The 9,748-nt window shown below is 40.1% G+C and overlaps 1 pseudogene; it reads right to left on the minus strand.

Moving 5' to 3' along the window:
* Positions 1-7,368: 7,368 nt before the first annotated feature.
* Positions 7,369-7,593, minus strand: LOC120100604 (small nuclear ribonucleoprotein G-like; annotated as a pseudogene).
* Positions 7,594-9,748: the final 2,155 nt, after the last annotated feature.

Below are 9,748 nucleotides of genomic sequence, written 5' to 3' on the forward strand. Positions count from 1 at the left end.
TTGCACATGCGCACAGTTAACTTCCTGAAAGGGAGTTGGCTGGTGCGGCGAAGGCTGGCGCCATCTTGTAATGGCGGAGGCTAACCTGGCCTTCCACGTGGGGCGCAGTGGAAGCCAGCGCCATCTATCAGTGGTGAATGTTATTGCAGCCCTCTACATCTCACCCTTATAATTTATATTATTTTAAACAGTCATGATCACCCTATCGTGTGCAATGAGGAAACCTCAGCGATGTGGAAGGGCTGATCAAAGGATCAATGAGTCTCTCTCATCCCAGTGCAATGGATCCACAGATCCATGGGGTGTAAGAGCAGAGAACTCAGATACAGAAAGAGAGCCTCTCTCCTCCCAGTGCAATGGATCCACAGATCCATGGGGTGCAGGAGCAGAGAACTCAAATACTGACTAATTCCTGAGCAAGATAACCAAATTCCAGGGGAGGCCCCTTGTACAATGGCCACAAGTGCTTGAGTGATAACGGCCTTGTCACGTTTCTGTTGAGATCTGAGTTTGCAAACCAACCATAGTATGAACACTGATCCACAGCATAGGGCTGCACCAGACAGAGCCACTCCCAATAAGTAGTGGGCACCTCATTTGGTCCTCCTCAGCTGTTACCACCAAGGGCCGTAGTCAAGCCGCTCCTATAATAAAATTTAGAATTCCCAATTGTTAGTAACTACTCCAGAAAGTTCACCCACTGTGTTTGTCTAACAATAGATTGGGGGAGGATAACTCCAGACACTGCAGACACAATGTCTGCAGCAGTAATGGCTGCTACAATAGCAGCGAAAGTGTCAAGGTCTTTTCCAGGACAGTTTAGGATCAGTCATTTTTCTCTGGAACAACCAGCAGACAATGGAACCATTTCTGAGATCTGTATAACCAGGACAGAGTTCCCCAGTCCACTGTAGCTTTACGCAGGTGGCTTTCTTGTGAAGCTATAGTCTGTAAAATGACAACACCAGTTACCAGTTAAGGCAGCAAGAGTCACTAGGGAAATGAAGGGGGCAGCAACGGCTGGAGTCCAGTCTTCTCCAGCAAGCAGCAGTGTACAGAGGGTCAGAGAGCAGGCCATAGTGGGACGGGACACACGCAGTGGTAACACTGACTGCAGCAACGGCAAAATCTCTGTGATGACAAAGGATGAAGGGGAATCTTTCATCTTCCTCTCAGGGCAGAGGGATGACTCCAGGGACCCGAACCACGAGAGCTGAATCTTCATGTAACCAGGATCAGCAAGTCTCAGCAACCACTCAGGCAGCTGGCACACTCTTGTAGAGAAAAAACACAAACATTCCCTCTTCCCCATATAAAATATCTAGACAGGATCATGTCAATATGTGGATCTTTCTATTTCACCTAGGCAGAAGTATGCCTAGTTGTAGGGTGCCATAAACTTTGGCATCCAAAATTTTAAAATTGAAATAAAAGGAGCATTATTTACCCTACAGGGATAACTCCCCCTATTTATTTATTAAGATATAGTAAGGATATTATTTATTAAGGTAAGTCCTCGAGGATTAAATTGAGGACACTGAGCACTTGTATTTATAAATTGACTTGTATACCAAATTATTGTCTCCAGCATTATTGTTTTGGATATATAAAGAATGAGATTTTTTGACTAATTGTTCCTATGTAAGGCCTATAATCTGTCTGGTATCATTGTCCTCCCTTGCTAAAGAGCCCAGGCAATCCAGTTTGAGTTCTTAAATGTCCTATAAAGGAACAGTACTTAGTGCTCTTAACCACTAAGCCATTTCTCTAGCATCTCACAAACTTTATTTACCTAAACATAAGCATTAATTAGAAATGTCAAATCTTGTAAATATTGTCCAATTTCAGTCTTACTAGAAATCCCTGAGCTGGCAGGGTGAGGCTGGATATTGAAAACAAACAAATGGAGTCTTCCTCTTTTCGTGAGGGTGTGTTATCAACTCCATTACCATTTTTAAAGAGCTGGGTCTATGGTTTTGTTTAGTTGTTTGAGCTAGAGCACTGAAAGGACAGTGAGTTGTCAGACAATTTATACTGAAATCACTCACTGATTTCATGTAGAAAACTTGTCTCTAATAAAGCATTAAGTAATTGAAATCAATTGTAAACCACAAGCCACACATTGGCTATCAGTATGTGAATTGAAAGTTTGATTTAAAAACAGTGGCTAAACTACAGAATTTAATAATCTGTGTTGAAGCAATAGAAACTCAAGAGAATAAACAAGTGATCCAATCATACATGTAGCCTTTTCATTAGATGAACCACCTATAAATACAGTAAGCGCATTTCCTATGGGTTGTATGCACATATATACAGGAAGTACAAAAGCATGTAAAGAGTAAAATTATCAATTTTGTCTGAAAAATTTGTATATGTAATAGGCCAAATATCAGTATTTTGTAATAACCAATTAACTGTTGTTTGGAATAAGATATGTTTTACCAGGTTTCTTTTCAAAATACTTCTATGACTCCAGTCCACAACTCTGTACTAACACAGCTGAAGGTTTATCTCCAATGTGCATAACAAAGACCTAAGTCCTCTGGTAGGGTGAGGTACTTAGCCAATTAACATATCCTTAGAAGCTTAAAATTAGCTTCAAATATTCTTATCTGGAGTAGTGTAACAGCTACTCCCCAAATATCAAAGCTCATTTTGAGAGCAAAGGTTTGTAGTAAAAATTTCCATATACATAGAAAGATTTAAGTTCTAACTTCTTACACTGAGGAAGCAACAAAATTACCTAATATAAGGCTGTTAGCAATCCTCTAAATCTATCCTGAAATGGCAGTTGGAGTAAGTAAACTGGCTGTAATGTTCTCACAAGTTCCAAAACCTCATCAATCCTTCGTAAATCTTGTAACAATCTCTACCTGTTTGATTTTTCCTTAATTAAAAATAAGCTTGAGTTAGTCAATGTAACACTGGCAATCCTTAATCACAATCTTTAAGTTCTCTTTGTAACACCAGAACACAGCCACAACTTTGGAAGGTCACCTGAGTTCTGAGTACCTGACTAGGCAGCTGTCCTTAGGGCAGTGGAATTAGCATCAAAATGCAGATACAAAGTTTGACTGCCAATTCCTATATATGAATGCACGATGGCGTAGTCTCTAGTACCTCAACAAAGAGACATTGTCCTATATTCTTTTAGAAGCCTGGTTCCTAGAATAAGAATTCCATAAAAACATTACCTCAATTTAGACCTGTTTCCCTAGGTTGGCCCATGTCACATGTTATCTAGAATGACTCCATCCAGATTACGAGCTTTATGTCAACTTTCTGTTACCAATATTATACCCTTTTAACCATATCCAATAACTTGAAAGCCAATAGTCCATAACCAAAGCAAGTAGAGCATATTTATACATTTAAAACCAATAAGAAACAAAATTGAAGTGGCTACACATATCTTTAATATTTAGACCAAACACCATTTTTACCTTTTTAGCTATGATTTTAAGAGAAGCACCTTGTCACCTGTTGAGTCAAATAATAAGTCAGGGATCTCTCTAAGAGAAACAGCTATCAACTCTTGTATCGAAGAAGCTGAGAAGCTGTTGGCACCTTTAAGATCAGCTCGTGTAGATGCTTAGCCTCTGGGCAGCTTCTCCAGCTAATCTAGACACCTGGCTACAGGCACAGGGCTCCAAAGGCCTGATTGAAACTTTTTTATTCATTTGTTCCTTTTTGAAACGAGTTAAAACCAAGTCAAGGTGTGAATGAGCGGCAGATAAAGTTTTTACCATTTTTTCTTTTGAACATGAAACATAAATATTTAAACAATGAGAAACAAAAACCACAGACATACACTGACAGACATGGGGTCATCCTGGTGCACCAGAGACAAACAATAGACAAAGAGGGAAAAAACCAGATGGTGTTCACGGTGACTATCCACTCGAGTGGAGTCGATATGGGCGATGGATTGTCTCAATTCCTGGACTAGTCCACCAACGTGTTGAAACCCAATTCCTGTAAGATACTGAGATATATTATCTGAGCAGCACGACTGACATTCGCCAATGGTATGGAAGTGAAACACAGCCCTGAATATATTTACTCACAACCCAATTACATTAACTCCATCAAGCTGTGCACGAGCACTGAGATGTCCTTTTGTTTGATTCTCCTGAATAAATTTTCAGGCGGTCTGCTTCTATCAAATCTGATCAGTATGACTCTGTAAAGCTGTCGCGTCAGCACATGGACGCCGCGGCGTCCCGAGAGCCGGCACCGGAGCTTAAGCACACTTCTTACAGGCACAAAGACAAAATTTTTCTCCCAAAATGTTGTGTTCCTTTTATCTCCTCCCTTCTCCTCACCCGGGGCATTCTTTCCCCAACCTTTCGCTTCCGCATTGGAAGGGCCTGGTGCTTGAGATCGATCAGGATCCTTTTCTCGTTGCAACCTTTCACTACCCTCTGTTTCTGACACTCCGCCGCCTCGCCCTTCCCCCAACACTCTCCGCTTTGCTGTTACAGCTGGGCAGTTCCCACGTGACCTCTGACGCCGTTTGGCGGTAACTAGAAACTCAAAGGTCAATAGAAACAACCCGAGGGCGGCCAGAGCAACCATAAAGGTTCCTGCCGCATCTGGCAGAGGACTGAGCTGGAACAGATCAAGGCTAAACATAGTCTCTCAGAGTCTTACCCCTACTCACAGCTTCTGGATTTCTTCCATGAAACGGAGGCTTCCCTTGGCACCGGTGATGATGAGGCTTTTTTGTCCCGGGTTTTCGGCACCAAATGTCCCACGCGCGACCTCTCGCTGGCAAGAAACACGTGGGTACATAGAAATCCTTGCTATGACCAAACTTTTATTTTAATCTGATGGAGAAGCCTCGGCGCGCCAACATGGTGCGCTTATATACACCCTAGCGTGGCGCATCCACACCTGATTGGTTGTTTACCCATGATCTCATCAGGCATGCCCCAGAGTGGGCAAAGACCTGGCACGAAGGCACTCTTGCACATGCGCACAGTTAACTTCCTGAAAGGGGGTCGGCTGGCGCGGCGAAGGCTGGCGCCATCTTGTAATGGCGGAGGCTAACCTGGCCTTCCACGTGGGGCGCAGTGGAAGCCAGCGCCATCTAGCAGTGGTGAATGTTATTGCGGCCCTCTACAAGGAAGCATCTCTGACGATGACTGGACAATACTCAAGTATGGGAGTACAGCAGAATATCATTAGGAATCATTTCATTGATTTTTTTAGACCAGTTATATCTGGTTCTACCCTAGGTCTCTGGGCTATCTATCCTCCAGTTCCAAACAGTGTCAGACATAGGGTCTCAGATTTGTAATGGTCCTCAAATCAGACATTGGTTGACCACTCCCACAAGTTCTGTGCCACCATTGCCCCCCATATCTTGTAGGCAGAACAGTTTGTAGGTCAAAGGATTGTGGCTGTGTTGGTGTCCAGGTTCCTCATTTGGTAGCCTGCAGAGTATCCTCCCACATGAAGGAGACTAGAACATAGGGGTGAAGGCTGCATGCAGGCATCACTGTAGAAGTTGTGTGGATGTTTGGTCAGTGGTGGGACCCTGCTGTCAGTTTGTGGAGAGCAATCTTCTGTCCTATTATCAGTCTGGGTCATTTCTGATATCTTCATTTGTACTTTGTTAAAAGACTTGAAGTTAGACCTATTTATTACAAAATATTTTATATTATTTGAAGCTCTTGTGAAAGGCACTGTTTTTTCTCAGTCCACTTGTTGTTTGTATATATAAAAGGGCTACTGGTTTTTGTGAGTTAATTTTGTATTCAGCTACTTTGCTGGAAATGTTTATCAGCTATATGAGTTCTGTAGAATATTTAGGGTCACCTATGGATATTATCAGGTCATCTGTATATAAAGATGTCCTGACTTCTTCCTTTCCAATTTGTATGTGCAAAGATCTGTATTGGCTCAGACACCCAAGACCTAGTTCTCAGCACAAAGGAGATTTGCCCCACAGGGACAAAGGGCTGGGAATAAGAGACAAACAGGAGATAAAGGACAAGGGAAAGGGGTATTTGTCCCAGGGGACAAAGAGCTGCCTTTGTATAGAGAGAGGCAGATGTGATCCAGAGGCAAATGGTGGTTTATAAAGGTAAAGGAGTAAACTCCGTGTTAGGATGAAATGTTTATTTTTAATTGGACATGTTAATTAGAGGAGTCAAATGGAGCTTTTGATTGTTGGACTTCAAAACTTTGATAGATGAACCTTGGTAGTCACCTTCAAGTGGAGGAAGGGGCCAAATAAGAGAATAGGCCTTGGGGGCTAGCTTTAGGAATGTAACCTAATGATTTTTAACAAGGCAAAAGGAATAGGGCCGAGGGGAAAGGCCTGCCAGGGCCATGTTTGCTGTGGTTGGGACATGTAGAGTTTCTTCACTATCCCCTTAATCTCCATCAGTTCTTATTGCTGTAGCTAAAACTTCAAGTACTTTATTGAATAGAGATGAAGAGGGTGGATAACCTTGGCCTGTTCCTGATTGTAGTGGAATTACTTTGAGTTTCTCCCAATGTAAGTTGATATTGGCTATGGACTTGCTATGAACTGCCTTTATTATGTTAAAGTATGGCTCCTGTATCCCTAATCTTTCCAGGACCTTTATCACAAAGGGATGTTGGATTATGTCAAAGACCCTTTCTGAAACTAATGAGATAATCACTTGGATTTTTTTTTAGTTTGTTTATATGCTATATTACATAGATTGATTTTCATATATTGAACCATCCCTGCATCTCTGATATGAAGCCTACTTGACTAAAGTAGATGATCTTTTTGAAATATTCTTTAATTCATTTTGCAAGTATTTTGTTGAATATTTTTATCTATGTTCATAAAGAAAATTGGTCTGTGCTTGTTTTTCTTCACTGAGTCTTTAAGTTATTTGGATATCAGGTAACTGTGACCTCATAAAATGAAGAGAATTCTATTTTGTGTCATAATTTGAGGAGTATTAGTGTTAACTCTTTGAAAGTCTGGTAGAATTCTTCACTAAAACTGTATTGCCCTTTTTTTGTTGGGGGACTTTTAATGATTGCTTTTACTTCACTAAGGGTCACAGCTCTATTTAAATTGCTTAATCTTACCTTGATTTAACTTTGGTAAATGCTACCTATTGAGAAAATTATTTATTTCTTTTAGATTTTTTTTTAAATTAAATCATGTCCTTGTGAATCTCTAGATTTCCTGGGTGTTTGTTGTTTTGGTTTTTTTTTTTCTGATATCACAAATGTTTATTTAGCAAAAAGTTTCATATGAAAATGTACATGACTTAATTCTACATCACAATCAAGACGTCTCTGGGATATGGACACACTGCTGAGCACTGGTTAGACTCTTTCCAAGGTTTCTAACATGATGATGCTGTTTCCTCAGATGACCACCGTCCCGATGATGTTCTGTTGCCCACTGGTTACCATCTCCACGCACTCATCAATCACAAGGTTCATAAAGGGATCAAAGCCCCGCAGTATTCCTTGTACACGCCTGGTGCCATTTAACTTCAGTGATAACTTCTTGTCCATAAACTTTTTCAGTTCGGGAGAGTGGGCTTTGCTCATGGCGACTCTTCAGTGAGCTCAGCACAGCGGCGAAGGAGTGAGCCTGGGTATCTGCTGTTATGTCCCCCTTTTCATTTCTGATTTTATTTGTATATTCTCTCTGCCTTTTAGTTAATTTGGAAAAAGTTCTGTGTATCTTGGTGATTTTCCTCAAAGAATCAACTCTTCATTTCATTGACTCTATCATTCTCTTTGTTTCTATTTTATTAATTTCAGTCCTCGGTTTGATCATATCTTATAATTTACTCCTCCTGGGTATAATTACTTTCTTTTCTTCTAGATTTCAAGCATGCTGTAAATTGTTAATATGAGGTCTCTCCAATTTTTGATGTAACTTCCGAGTGCTATGGACTTGCCTCTTATAACTGCTTTCACTGTGTCCTGTAAGCTGGAGTATATTGTGTATTCATTTTCAGTGAATTCTAGAAAATCTTTAAATTCTTTCTTTATTTCTGTCTTGACCCATTTTTCATTCATGAGTTTGTAAGCTTTCTGTCATTTTTGTTGTTGAGATTCAGTTTTAATCTGTGGTGGTCTGACAGAATACAGAGGGTTATTACAATTTTCTTGTATCTGTTGAGACTTGCTTTGGCTCTGAGTATTTGATCAATTCTGGAGAAGTGTTCGTTCATGTGGTGATGAGATGAAGGCAAATCCTTTCTGTTGGAGTGAAACATTCTGTAAATATCTGTTGGGTCCATTTGTTTTGTAACATATGTTAGGTCCAGTATTTCTCTGTTTAATGTTTTGTCTAGATGACCTGTTCACCAGTGAGAGTGGGTACTTAGGTCTCCCACTATCAGTGGAAAAATCAATATGTGATTTAAGCTATAGTAGTGTTTATTTGATTAACTTGGGTGTCCTTAGGTTTGGAGTATAGCTGTTAAGAATTGCAATGTCCCCTTTGTGAATTTTACCTGTGATGAGTATGTAGTGTCTGTCTTTGTCTCTTTTTTATTGAAGTCTATTTTGTTAGATATTAAAAGGGCTACACCAGCTTGCTTTTTAGGTCCATTTGCTTAGAACATCTATTTCCAGTCTTTTATCCTAAAATAATATCTGTCCTTGATGTTGAAGTATGCTTCTTATATAACAGAAGAATGGATCCTGTGCTCACATCCATTCTGTTCATCTGTATCTTTATTGGGGAATTGCTATTGAGATGTATTAATGATCGGTGATTGTTGGTTCCTGTTATTTTGTTGGTGGTGGTGTTGGTGCTGGTGTGTGTGTTTCCTTTCTTTCAGCTTTGCTGGTGTGAGATTATCTATTGCATTATTGGGTATGATTAGCCTCCTTCAGCTGGAGTTTTTCTTCTAGTACTTCCATAGGCCTGGATTTGTAGATAGATATTGGGTAAATTTGACTTTATTATGGAACACTTATTTTCTTTGTCTATGGTGATGGAAGGTTTTGCTGTGTATAGTAGCATGGGCTGGCATCTGTCAGCTCTTAGGAAACTGTAATACTTCTGTCCAGGAACTTCTAGCCTTTAGCATCTCCATTTAGACTTCAGGTGTCATTCTAATGCATCTGCCTTTATATGTTGCTTGGTCTTTTTCCCTTGCAGGTTTTAATAGTCTTTCTGTGTTCTGTGTTCTGCACATCTATGTTTTGATTGTTACCCACAAAAGGGACTTTCTCTTCTTGTTCAATATATTTGGGATTTTGTATGCTTCTTGTGCCTTTATAGGCATCTGCTTCTTTAGGTTAGGACAATTTTCTCCCATGATTTTGTTGAAAATATATTCTGGGCCTTTGAGCTGGTAATTTTTTCCTTTCTCTATTTCTATTATTCTTTGGTTCAGTTTTCTCATACTGTCTCAGATATCCGGGATGATTTAAATCAGGAGTCTTTTAGATTTAACATTTTTTTTACACCAATGTCTCTATTCTTTTTTTTTTCTTTTCTTTTTTTTCCCCCTGTGGTTTCATGTCTTTTCTTTTTTCTCCATCTTTATTGAATTGAGTATTTCTTATTTACATTTCAATTGTTATTCCCTTTCCCAATTTACAGGCCAACATCCCCCTAACCCCTCCCCCTCCCATTCTATATCAGTGTTCCCCTCCCCATCCTCTATCAGTTGTAGGATTGTTAAAGATCTTTTCCCAATCTGTTGGTTGCTGTTCTGTCCTAACAACAGAGTCCTTTGCCTTACAGATGTTTTGTAGATTTATGAGACCCCCATCT

The sequence above is a fragment of the Rattus norvegicus genome, chromosome 2 (assembly GCF_021556685.1).
Source record: "Rattus norvegicus strain SHRSP/BbbUtx chromosome 2, alternate assembly SHRSP_T2T, whole genome shotgun sequence".
Lineage (NCBI taxonomy): Eukaryota > Metazoa > Chordata > Mammalia > Rodentia > Muridae > Rattus > Rattus norvegicus.